The sequence below is a fragment of the Nilaparvata lugens genome, chromosome 8 (genome assembly GCF_014356525.2).
Source record: "Nilaparvata lugens isolate BPH chromosome 8, ASM1435652v1, whole genome shotgun sequence".
NCBI lineage: Eukaryota > Metazoa > Arthropoda > Insecta > Hemiptera > Delphacidae > Nilaparvata > Nilaparvata lugens.
In genome coordinates, this window is record NC_052511.1 from 21,527,574 (window position 1) to 21,540,259 (window position 12,686).

The 12,686-nt window shown below is 34.7% G+C and overlaps 1 protein-coding gene across 2 annotated transcripts in view; it reads right to left on the reverse strand.

Moving 5' to 3' along the window:
* The window catches only part of LOC111064424 (protein dimmed), a 76,313-nt gene that overhangs the window by 23,996 nt on the left and 39,631 nt on the right, over window positions 1-12,686 (reverse strand). The window lies entirely within an intron of this gene.

Genomic DNA, 12,686 nt, shown 5'->3' on the forward strand with positions numbered 1-12,686 from the left:
TCTACTTGCAACCTTGTCTTGCTGAGATTGCTGTCCTGATCTTTGGAGTTTGGAATGAAAAGAAACAGATTGAAGAGTGGCTCTCAAGTGGATACTGGTTCAAGGCTGTCTCCGAATGCCATGGTCATAGTTGTATTCTTCAACTCGGTTGACACTTCAGCATCGTAATCGTATTTGCGTATACATGTTCATTGTATCAAACTTATTTAGTAAATACGTATTGAACTAATGTATAAATAATATAAACTAATCTTTCAGCACAGAGTTCCATACAGGATTTCAATAATCAATACAAATTCGATTTTTTTTTGCCATGGAAAATAGATATTTTATCTAATATTAAATTAGATAGAAAAAAATAATTGATAAAAACGGGGTGCCCACGCCCGTAATCCCAACGACGCAACAGCCTCAAATATAAAAAAATTTAGTACCAAAGAGGATTTCAAGGAAGCAGACTGCTTCCTCGCCCCCCCCCCTGTGGGCACCCCTGAATTTTAATCTTGATATTAAAAACGAAAAATAATTATAAGCTTGAAGATAGAATGATAGGTACGAATTCAATCGTATAATATTTTCAAGTACGGTATTAATTAGATTGAATTAGACAGATCCCAAGGTATTAGGGTGAGTATAGTATTCAATTAATTTTTAGACAATAGACACCCATAATTAGGCAGTACTTATTCTACAGCAGGTAGGTTACAATAGAAGTTATCGGCAGAGTTTTCCTTATGGAAGTTAGCTTTATTGTGGTCAATGACCCTATATCTCCTGCTTTGATTTTTATCATCAGGAAATAGAGTCGTCGGTTTTTATAGTTTCGGTCTTAATAAGGATAAAAAAGGCATGATGCAGCTTTCTTGGATATAAATATCGCTTTCATACACCTTTCACAGTAAATAAACTATTTTTGACACACAAAAACTATTTATATCTGTTTAATTTGCAATGGTTCTGAAATATCTCCTTCGCAACTTCAACCAACACTATAAACTGACAAAAACTGCAATATTTCTTGTAAAATTGAATGAAATGCAAGTGAGAGCTGTCAGGTTTCCTCTCACCTATCCCGCTCCAACTTTAAAGTTTCTGAACTTTTCAAGTTTCATAACTCAGAAAGAATAAACACCGTTCATGAACTTTCAAGATTCGCAAAGGCCAAAAGTCAAGAGTGTTTTCAACTAAGAGTCCATTGTTATTAACCTTTTTACAGCTAAAACATGATGGCTTCAATAGTATATATTATCTGCAACTGATTATCGTAGGTCTTTCTAAGTTACATTGTGCGGGTAAATGCCAGGAGTTACCATTATGTGGACTTCTTAATAGAGAAAATAATACTAACATTAAACTATTCCATAGCTCTGATGTTAAATCAGAATGCCAACTTGCCGACAAATGGATTCGATAGACCTCATAGATCCTTACATACCTGATAGATCAGCGGCTATTTCCTATTCTATAGAGTGTTCTGCGACTTTCTATGACCACGTTGAATATCTTAAATCGAGGAAAGTCACGAAGAAAAATCCAGAAGATTTGTCCAAAATCTTAACAATCACTACATTTACAAACTAACTTACTCTTTGGTCTCTTTGGACTAACAGTATTAGACAACTTCAAGTGTCATGAAATTATAGACGGATAGATCAAAACGTTCTTGTATCTGAATTGGTAGAGAGTTATTCTATTGTCTTCAAGAATACTGTCTTGTTGAGACCAAAAAATTGTATCAAGTTCAATTGAAACCTAAAAAAATGTGTTAAGTATTTTTGTGACATGCCTCAATGCTGCAGGTATTACTTCGGTACACTTGTTGGTTAATCAATCAATCTTTATTCAAATATACATAAAAATGTACAAGAATGCGTCAATTAAAACAAAATATTTTCTTGAAGATATAGCATGTCAGTCATAACAAATACATCAAAATTTACAATACTTATCTAATAGTCTTCAAGGATGGTTTTCCAGAAACACATCCACCGAGTAATAGGCTTTTTCTATTAAGAATTTATGAAGGTTAGCTTTGAATTTTCTCAATCCACAGTTAGTTGATAATAGTTTCAAAATGCTTGGAACGATATAGCACTATGGATATCCCCATTTCAATGGATAATTAGGCTTCACGGCGAGGTGTCACTAAACATCCACTAGGTTCTCAACCAATAAGTTACACCAATGAAAGCAAACAAAAATGCGACTCGTTTATTTTTCTCTTCTGAATGAAATATGCAATAGTTGGAATGCTAAAGTGTTACTAGAAACTGTTACAGCACTATGGCCGTACAGGGTTTGAGGACAAGTAACGTATTAATTGTCCGTTACTCGGTTACCAAGACCAGGGAGTGAGAAGATCAGTCAGTATTGGTAGCTATGGAACCGAACGGTGCTCTGTGTAGAATACAGTGATTCGACCTTGACATTTGACAGGCACAGGCATGCTGACTACAGATACAGATAGAATTCCTGTGCAATGAACCGAGTCAAAGAATATTACTACAATACTCATTCGATTCTCCTGTACTAACTCTGTGCTCCTACACTCCTATTCTATTTGTTCTATTTGAAGAAAACCTCGACCCTACTAAGCTTTAGTTTTTCATTTCATTTGGTTTTTGGATATCAATGCATCAAACAGGAGCTGGACTAGACGGCTTCTGTAGATTGTTCGACATTTTTAGATGTGAATTCTATTGGAGTATGTTATCAAGATGAATTTAATTAAAAAAAAAAACTGATGATTATAAAACTTCGATGTTCATAATCTCCAGCGATTCAATACTTTTCAGGAAAGATTGTGAGTTGATGCGTTGAGGTGGGGTGGGGTGGATAGTGATAGTGATAGTATGGATAGTGAAATTGTGAAGATGTGCACCTTCATTCTACCAGGAATCAACAATCTTAGCTGTAAAAGAAGGGCTAAAAGCTGAAATATGTAAGAGAACTGTTTCAAATAATTTTAACTCCATAATAATTGGAAAACACGGAATCAATTGTCAATTTCAAAGTTCCAGTAAGTAGTACCAGTGAAATTGACAATTTAATCAGTATTTTTCATTTATGGAGAAGTTCAACAATGTCAATATCAATGTTTTATATTGTAATCTTCTATGAAAAATGTAATTCTTTTGTAAAAAGGAATAAAATTTCATTATTTCATATATGTATTCAACAAATTTCAGCGATCAACTTGTATCTCTTGCCTCTAACAAAATAAGACATATTCTAGATTTCCAATTATCAGGCTTCAGATACAATTTGAACAAAACATTTCAAGTGGAAACGATTGAGCATGAAAATCTCTACAATTAATGTCCAGTAACATTCCCACCTAAAATTGAAAATAAGCTCGAAATTCGAGAAAATGTGATTATTCAAATGCAAATGAGAAATGCAAATGTTAATGAGAGAGACAACTGTTGATTCTATTAAATCATTCACTAGAAGAGATAGCAGACCTCATGTGTTTCCAGCGCCCTGTCACACGATGCGAGCTGGCTCAGATCTTTGAATAGTTGACTTGAGATGGGCGTGAACACTAGCTTCAGGTGATCAATTTTTATAACAGCAAGGACATTATTTGTGTGAGTGCGCCACACCAGATTTTTGTTCACTAGTTTGGATAATAATATCGGGGCACCGAGCTTCGCTTGTTATTTTTATTTTTTGAGAAACAGAACACAATTCTCTAAAATGATCGTGTTTATATTTTAGAGCTGGCTATTATACGTCAGCTTATGAATTTCGGGGATGCGATATTTTGATTTTCTACAGAATCACTCGCTCACTTTTTACTATCCACAGACGTTAAAAGTCTCAGCTGTTTCAGCCAATAACAATTGTTACAATTCATTTTCTTGCTTCCTAATCCTTATTCCTGAATATTGTCTATTCCCTCGACCATTCCCAGTAGGCAATAAAATAAATTATTAGGTTTAAAATCTGTATTTTACTGTAAAATATGTACTGTCGGTCATCGCGAATAGTAAATCATCCTAGTTGTTTAGGGCTGAAACTGTAAGTCACTGTTGACTCTCGTTGCAAGACATGAAGACAGTGAATGAGTGAAAGACGGACCTTCGCATTGGCAGACTGTCCCAGCCAATTATGGACAGTGAAAGTGACCAAGTCAGCCGCCAGTGACTTGTGACGTCTCCTCGCAATTCGCCTTGCTCTTTCTTTCTTTCACTGTCTCTTGAATTTGAGCTCAAGTACGTCACAGTAGCACGGCATTCAGAGAGGAATCTGCCGGAAGGATCTACTTATGAAAGAAGTAAATTTTATAATTATAATTTTAATTGTATTTTTTTGTAATGTTTTATTCAATAGAATCAAGAATGAATTGAGAATATCAGTGCCGGTTGCACAAAAGCCGGTTAAATTTTAATCGTGATCAATTCTTCGATGACCAAACAGAGAAGCCGTCTTTTCAAAAACGGCTTCTCTGATTGGTTCTCGTGAAATCAATCACGATTAAAATTCAACCGGTTTTTGTGCAACCGGGCCTTAGAGTTGTGTTAAGGATAAATGGGAAATAGACTGGTAGGTATAATGTGAATTGATATTGATAATATGATATTGCTGTTTAATAATATTTATATTGATAATATTGTATTGATGTGACTAAGCTTCTATCTGCTAGTCTAGTTGAAAAGCTTATGATTTTTTATAATGATTTCATTGTCTTGAAGCTTGAACGATGTGAAAATGCAATCGAATAGTTTTTCAATAAAAACATATTCAATAAAATTTTTCAACCATTTTATTGAAATGCTACTCAAAAATACATATATTAAATACATAATATTCAAGTGAAATATTTACTATGACATGAATTTAAACTGTTAATATATTTCAAAAACTCTATGATATACTAGGAGTATTTTGACGTGCACTAATGAGCATTATTGATTCAATTCAATCACACCACCATTATTCTTTATGTTTATTTAAGACTAGAATGTCGAAGAGTTTTAACTCCAGAAGACCTTAATCTTCAAGAGCTTAGTCCACGATAAGGAATGGAAATTTACCAAATATTACTTTCAAATCAATAGCGGAGAAGCTTTCCTAGAACTACTTATCGTTAAACTTTATTGAACACGACTACCATCAAATAACACACACTTATTAACAAGTTGATTAAACAAATATTAATTGTTCCAAGAACTGAAGAAAGGATTTAGGCTATTGAAAGGCTATGAAGGACTAGTTTCTCCGAAAAAAGTCTTATCACATCTATATGAGTTAATAGGACATGGGAATTGTAAAGTACATGATGTGAGCTGTTTTTAAATGTTAAGTAGAGAGTTTGGTAAGTGGGCTATCTAACAGAGTTATCTCTATCGAGAAACGAGAGATTGAGATTCGAAATGCCACCAACGAAATATTTCAATATTAATCTGATTGACAGGGATCACAGAATCATGAGTAGAGGATTAACTTTTAAAAGTATTGTGTTATAATGAGTTGTATATGTAGATTGAAATCTTATTGCATAGAAGACACATAGATTTCGAAACCAAGATCAACACAATTTCCAATGAATTAATATCACTGGCTCACTTCGATTTCAATTTCAGGAAAGTTGAGGAGAATAATTGGGACGAGAGAGTAAGAAGAGAAAATCTGAAAACAAAATGAAAAGAAAGAATGATAAAAAGCGGGTGAGGAAGAACAAAATGTACTCTAGCAATGAAAAAATCCATGATATTAGAAAGAAAAATCATAAGGAACGAGGAGATGAAATGAAGATGAAAAAAGAAGTGGAGTGGATAAAGAGGATGAAGATTAGGATGAGAAGGGGAAGGAAAAGCGGAAGACAAGGGATTCAAAATGGAGAGGAAAAACACAGCGATAAGGGGAAGAAAAGAGGGAAGCAATAAATGGAGTCTATATTCCTTCAAGGAAAAATCAACGGAAAAAGGGGACCTGGCAGAAGGAGAATTTCATGGCTGGCAAATCTGAGGCTATGGTTTCACCAGTCATCTGCAGAGCTGTTCCGTAGCGCCGTCGACAAAATCAGGATAGCCATTATGATCACCGACATCCGAAACGGAGCAGGCACGTGAAGAAGAAGAAGATATTACTTGGAATAGGGAGGAAATAGGAAGTTTCAAAAGAAACTTCCTTTCAAAAAGAAAAGAAAAGAAAAGAAAAATCGCTTTCTGTGATGTATACTATTTTCTTTGAAATTGTAATTGTTTTGATTGACAAAATAAATTCGAATTTGAATTTGAATTTTGAGAATAAGAAGGTGGAGATGGTTGAGCAGGAGTCGAAGTAGATATAGGAAGAGGATGGAGTAGAAGAATAGGGAAAGAAAAAGAAGAAGAAGAAGAAGAAGAAGAAGAAAAACTACAAGATGAAGAGGAAAAAGAAGAAGGAAACAACACGAAAAATAATAAGAGAAAGACAAAATTGATGAATTAGTGAAGATGGAGAAAAGCATGACAAATTACAAAATGTAATTCAATCGACGAAAGTGAAAGAAAAATAGTCGGGAAGGTAATAACAAAAGAAGAAAGAAGAATCAGAAGAAGGAGTAGAGGAAGAAGAAGAAAGGAAAATATTAAGATGGAATAAAATGTCGGGAAAATTCAGATAGCGAAAAGTATGACGAATTACAAAAGGTGTATTACAATCAGCCTAAACCATCCATGTATGAAGGCGAGAGGAAACGGCGAAAAATCTTGGACGAAAAATAATGTTACAGCCGCACATCCGTCCTGACCTTGAGAGGAGGATTTATCCAGTCTGGCGACTTTTGACCAACAAAAAGAGAGAAAAAGAAAATAAGAAAGCGGTGTCCTCATTGGTCGTTGGGCGATTATCTTGTACGAAATGCTAATTTCAACATTTGATTCGTTGCCAAAAAATTATCCAGACGTGGAAATCCGTTAAGAGCTGAAAATGTTAACGAACGGTTCGAAGGACTCAAAGCCAACAAGGGATTGCTTATGATATTAGTGGCTTTTCGTACATTCAATTACTTTTTGGGAATGTTATTGATAGCTTAAGCGAAAATGGGAACTCGGATTGAGGTCACATTGGCATAAAGAAACCATGCTATTTGGCATTCCTCAAAAATTCCATTTGGAATATTCAAGTAGTATAATACACACAAGATTCAGCCCAGCGACCACATAATACAAAGATTTGTATTATGTGGTTGCTGATTTAGCCTACTCAGTGAATGTCAGTTTTTGCAAAGTATAACTATTTTGATGCCTGGTCTTGTCTTCTCCATAGGATGTTCTCGAATGTAGCCACTAGATTGAAATCATTCATGAGACGAATGTTGAATTGATTGAAATAAAAATAAATAAGGCAAATTTTTAATTTATAGCTTTTATCCAGGCGTTTATTATAAGAATCAACAAAATATACTATTAATCAAACTATTATTGATATTATAAATGTCTGTATCTGTTACTATTAAAAAGTAAAATTATAATTTGACTTGAAAATGAACAGCTATTATACGGGAGAGCAAGGCATTCTAATCGTCAAGGATTTGCAAATAGATAGAGTATGCCTATAAATAGTATATACTTGGAACAATAGTTAAACTCAAATTTAAAATGACTGTATATCTATTATGATTGAATAGGTTACTATCATCACTCAACAATCACGTCTTCTATCAAAGAGAATACTCGAAGTTTCTATAAATAGCCCAATCAAATAGTACATCGGACCAAACAGAAATTAAGGTAATTGATTTTATTGTTTTAATCGGTCCATTTGGGTTCTAGTAAGAGTAATCCACATCCATACGAATTTATAACAAGTGAAAATGAAATAAAACATGGATTTAGCGATTTATCGCAAAGTTGAAAAATTACCAATTTTTGACGAGCTATAGCTCGCTTCCTATTGGAGATAGGAAAACGTTTAGGGAATGAAAATTATAGAGAATTTAATGCTATTCAAAACAAGATAGAACAAAAATATTGATTGAACAACTGGTTTTGGAGATATCTTGAAAAAACTGAAAAAATACGAAAATCTCGTGGTTTTCAGGCTGCCAAAAGTTATGTCTTCAGAAATTTTGGTGGGAAACCATAGATTACTCTTACTAGAACTCAAATGGACTGATTAAAACAATAAAATCAATTACCTTAAGTTTTGTTTGGTCGGGGCACATTATAGTCATTTGACTGGGCTAGAAGTTCTTCAACGTTCTACGCTCTCGTCATTGGCCTAGAAAAAAATCTAACACACATTGACCAATGAGAGAGCTCGGAACCTTGACTGTGATCTAGAATGTGGATGGATTTTTGCCATCGGTCTGAAATTTCAAAAATTCATCAACCAATGGCAGAGCTCGAAATCTGAACAAAGATCTATGCTTTCGTCACCAGTGTGTAAGGTATTCATTTATTAATTTGTGAAGTTTCATGTCAAATATTAGTAATAGAAGAATAGGTTGAACCCAGAATGATTATTTATTTCACGAATCTTCATACATTACGCAGTTCAAAAACGTTTCAGAAATGCAATATTATTAAGAAAAGTAGAAAATAAGAATCCTGTAATCAATTACAACTAACAACCCAAGTCACCCACTGATTGTCGCAACGCAATCAACCAGAGAAATTTCGTCAACAATATCGTTGGATTTATGTGTAGCCCCAAACCTTCTCTATTATCCTGTTCAATTTAAAAGTGTTACCCAAAAAGCTATCAGGTTGCAAAAGCAAGAGCCAACAGGCACAAAATCTCTTCTGAACTTTAAAGAATAGAAAGTTGCAATACCAGAGTGAAAATTATACACTAGTGCACCGTACTACAAGCAACGAGCAACAAGTTATTTATTTGATTTATGGCAATATTGTTGGAGGCACTGTGAGTATAGTGAGCTGAAACCTCTTGCAATTTTTTTCTCTCCAGCAATAAATTGCTTAAGGAGGGCAATAACCGTAGGAAATTGTTATTGCCTTACAATTTTTAAAGACAAGTTTGACCCAATACGTGTGTAGTCCAATCGGGCCAATTTTATGCAAATTATCAATAACGATCTGATCTGAACGTAGATTGCCAATCTGATATCTTGGTAGCAGAGTAGTCATTCGAGAGAGGAAAAAAATGAATGAAAAGCGGTTTGGGTTGAACTTGATGGTTGTCAATGAGGATAATTTTACCATCGTATACAATGCACAGTATATGGTATATGTGTAGTAGTAGTAACAGTCTATCTGAATAAAAATGTAAAATAGTAGTATAGTGAGGTCCACGTTATAATGGCATTAGATAAAGATAGAAGAATAGCGATGTCGATTCTCTGCATTAATTAATTATATCTCTACACTGTAGAAAACATAATTGGCATCGTTGGACCTAGAAAAGGATAGTAGCACCGGCTTTGTCGAATGATAGACAAGGATAGCAAAACCAAAGTTGATCAAATACGTGGACCTCACTATAGTACATAATATATTTTAGCAGTATATATAATTGTGTATTTGTAAAAGTACAGTTTGTATTTAGTAGCTTATAATGAGACGCCATTCAATTTTTCAAGCTCTCTGATTGGATAAAATTGATTGGCTCGTTCGTGAATGGAGGAAGTTAGGGACTATGGAGGCATTGATATGGTTGCATGATATGAAATCGTTATTATAGAGGAAATATTGAAAAATATGCTTATTAGGGAAGACTACTGTTCTGAGCTGAGCTACTGGAATATGAGTTATGGTACTGTCTTCACTCTTGAGTTTCCGTCTAACTAGGCTACTGTATCACAATCTGCATCTCTAACAGCTATCACAATGATAGACAGAGAGGTGAATATTCAGAGCTCAAATTGTATACAGGTTTCAGAGTCCATCAATGCTGTTGATCAAAACCAAATGCAGTTTTTCAACTCATATACTTTATAAATTTTTCAGACAATTCTATAATGGCATATTTTCTTGATTCCCTCGTGAGTTTTTTTCTTAGGTGGAGGATAAACAATAATGTTACCTACAATAATGAATGGACCCGCTATTTATGTAAGTTCCGAACCATCGAAAAGATACTTGAAAGCTCAAAACTCCCCTAATATCTTCTTCTTGTAGTGCGCTATCAGTTTCTGACGTTGGCGACGAGCATTACATCAAGTCTGACTCTGTTGACAGCAATTCGGAAAAGTTCAACAGATGTCTTCCCGGTCCATTCCCTAAGATTGTGTAACCAGGATATCCTTCGTCTTCCTGGTCCTCTTCTTCCATCTATCTCCCCCTGCAGGATGAGCTGCAGCAGAGAGTATCTGGACTCATTTCTCATTATGTGAACTAAGTATTGAAGCTTACGGATCTTAATGGTGTTCAGAATGGTGTTACTTGCTCTGTCTTAATGGTGTCCAAGATATTTTGAGCATTCTTCGGTACAACCATAATTCAAAAACTTCAATTTTCTCGATAATTCTCTTGTTCAATGACCATTACTCTGCTCCATACAGGGAAATAGAGAAGATGTAACACCCCCTAATATAGTGGAGTTTGATTCAAGCAGTTAGCCTTCCAACGGAAGAATAAAACACGCATATCTTCACTGATTGGATCTGAACGGCTGGATATAAATCCAACTAAAGGACCTCACATAAGACGAACTGCGCTTTACCATAGTTCTCGCTTTATGTTGAGGATGATGATGATGATGATTGATTTGCTGCATTTATTTTAAACCTTAGTTAGGGCGCAGCCGGCCCTCTCTTACACTCAAACCTCAATGATGAATGATGAATGGTGAACAGAGATGAATGGACAGTTTTTGTGAGTTCCAAATCACGAAGAAATGATTTTGAGCTTATTATAACAGTCTTGCTAATATAGAGATGTCCTCCAGAGTAGACAATCTCCAACTGAAGAGCCAATAGCAAGGTGTTTATCTTATGGAAAACGACGTAAAATAACAACGAGTAGACAAAAAATTCTATGTATTCAGTTATGATGAAGATTCCACATAATATGTGAAAAATATCAAGTACAATAAACTTATTCTTTTCTAGCCTCGTAGGCCTAGATAATCGAGAATGCAACACCACATAAAACAAACTTTACAAGAAAATATAGAGCTGGAGTAGAGAGGTGGCATTTACAAGAAAGCGATTAACATATTTTGATCGTTAGGACCAGTTGTGGAACGAAACTGGTTCTTTCATTTACGAAAATAAAAGTTGAGGCTACTGGAAGGATTTTCTCCACTATTGACTCGTGTCCAATCACATGAATTGATCTCCAACGCCCGACACCTCTGAAGTTACATGATAAAATCATCTTAGCATCATTTTACTGATGATAAAACCATCTTAGAATACTGTAGTTTTACTGATGATCTCCTCAGTATCATTAAACTCATCCCAAATTCAGTTAATTATATGATAAAATCATTTTCCTTATGATGAAACCGTGAATAACATAGTTATTTAACACTAAATTTTAGAATGTGAGTTGAAATCGTGAATAGAACATCTTCTTAGGAGAAAATTAGTGAGATTTTGATTTATTTTCCCATGACCGTCGATAATTTCAACTCCCAGTTGGTATAGTTGAATTGGCTACTATCAATCTTGTATGAATAATTCTAGCGAGTTGGTGAATAATATTGTATTGTATATAGATTTCCCAATTTATGGTTTCTCTCTTTAACGGTCGGTTGCACTCAAGTTGATCAAATTTTATCCCCGTTAAATGACGGTCCTTCCAATGGGGATGACATTTGGTTCAAACTGAAAGGTTTCGTTACATAAAGCACAATCATTGGAAGAGCCGACGCTTATTGAGATGATTGGAGTAATAAACAATTTAAAACCGCTCACTAACCGAAAATTAAGCCAATTAAAGAATTAAAAAAAATTAAAGAAACTCTCGCCACCTTTATAATTTCAAAGCATGATCTGAGTCTTATCGATGGAAATCGGTCAGCTGATCGATAAAAAGTGACGGGCTCTAGGAATCATGCTGCAAGGGAGACCGTTAGTGACCAGCTCCACAAACTTAGCACCAAATTGACTCGGAAGCCACTAAAAGATAAGTCCAAAATTGTCCTACATAAATATATTCCATTACCCACGCACAAGCATAGAATTCATGGTGGCATCATCCTCAACTAAAAATGATACAGCAAGCTTTTACCCTAATGAAGCTTTTTTATTCTTATTCCAATTTATTCAGTTATTTATTCTATTTTCACAAGAATCACATATCGGGGGAGAAGAACCAAGAATATCTTATATAATTCACTCCCAAATTTCTCTCTCTCTTGTCCGCTCTACAGCCCGTGGTGGGCATTGGCATTCTCCACCTCTCCCCCTCAATCACCCCTGTCAGCAGTCTTGGACTGCCAACCCCTCACCACCATTCCTGCCAAGTCCTTCATGACACAATCATTCGCAAATAAAGATAACATTAAATCCAAGATGGGGTTTTGATTTCACTTTTCTAAAATCCAGTCCATTTTCACCCAGAAACAACATTAACCACGTATTTTAAATTTTAACGGTCGACGGTCGATAAACTAATTGAAAACACTAATATAACACTCAAATCACCGTTATATTAATAAAAATGTTCAAGTAATTTCACACAATCTAGAGCCAGAAAATCACTCTTGAAATAAATAGAATAATTTTAAATAGAAAAATTGATAAATATACATGAAATATTCAAACATATTATATTATTACTGCTAAT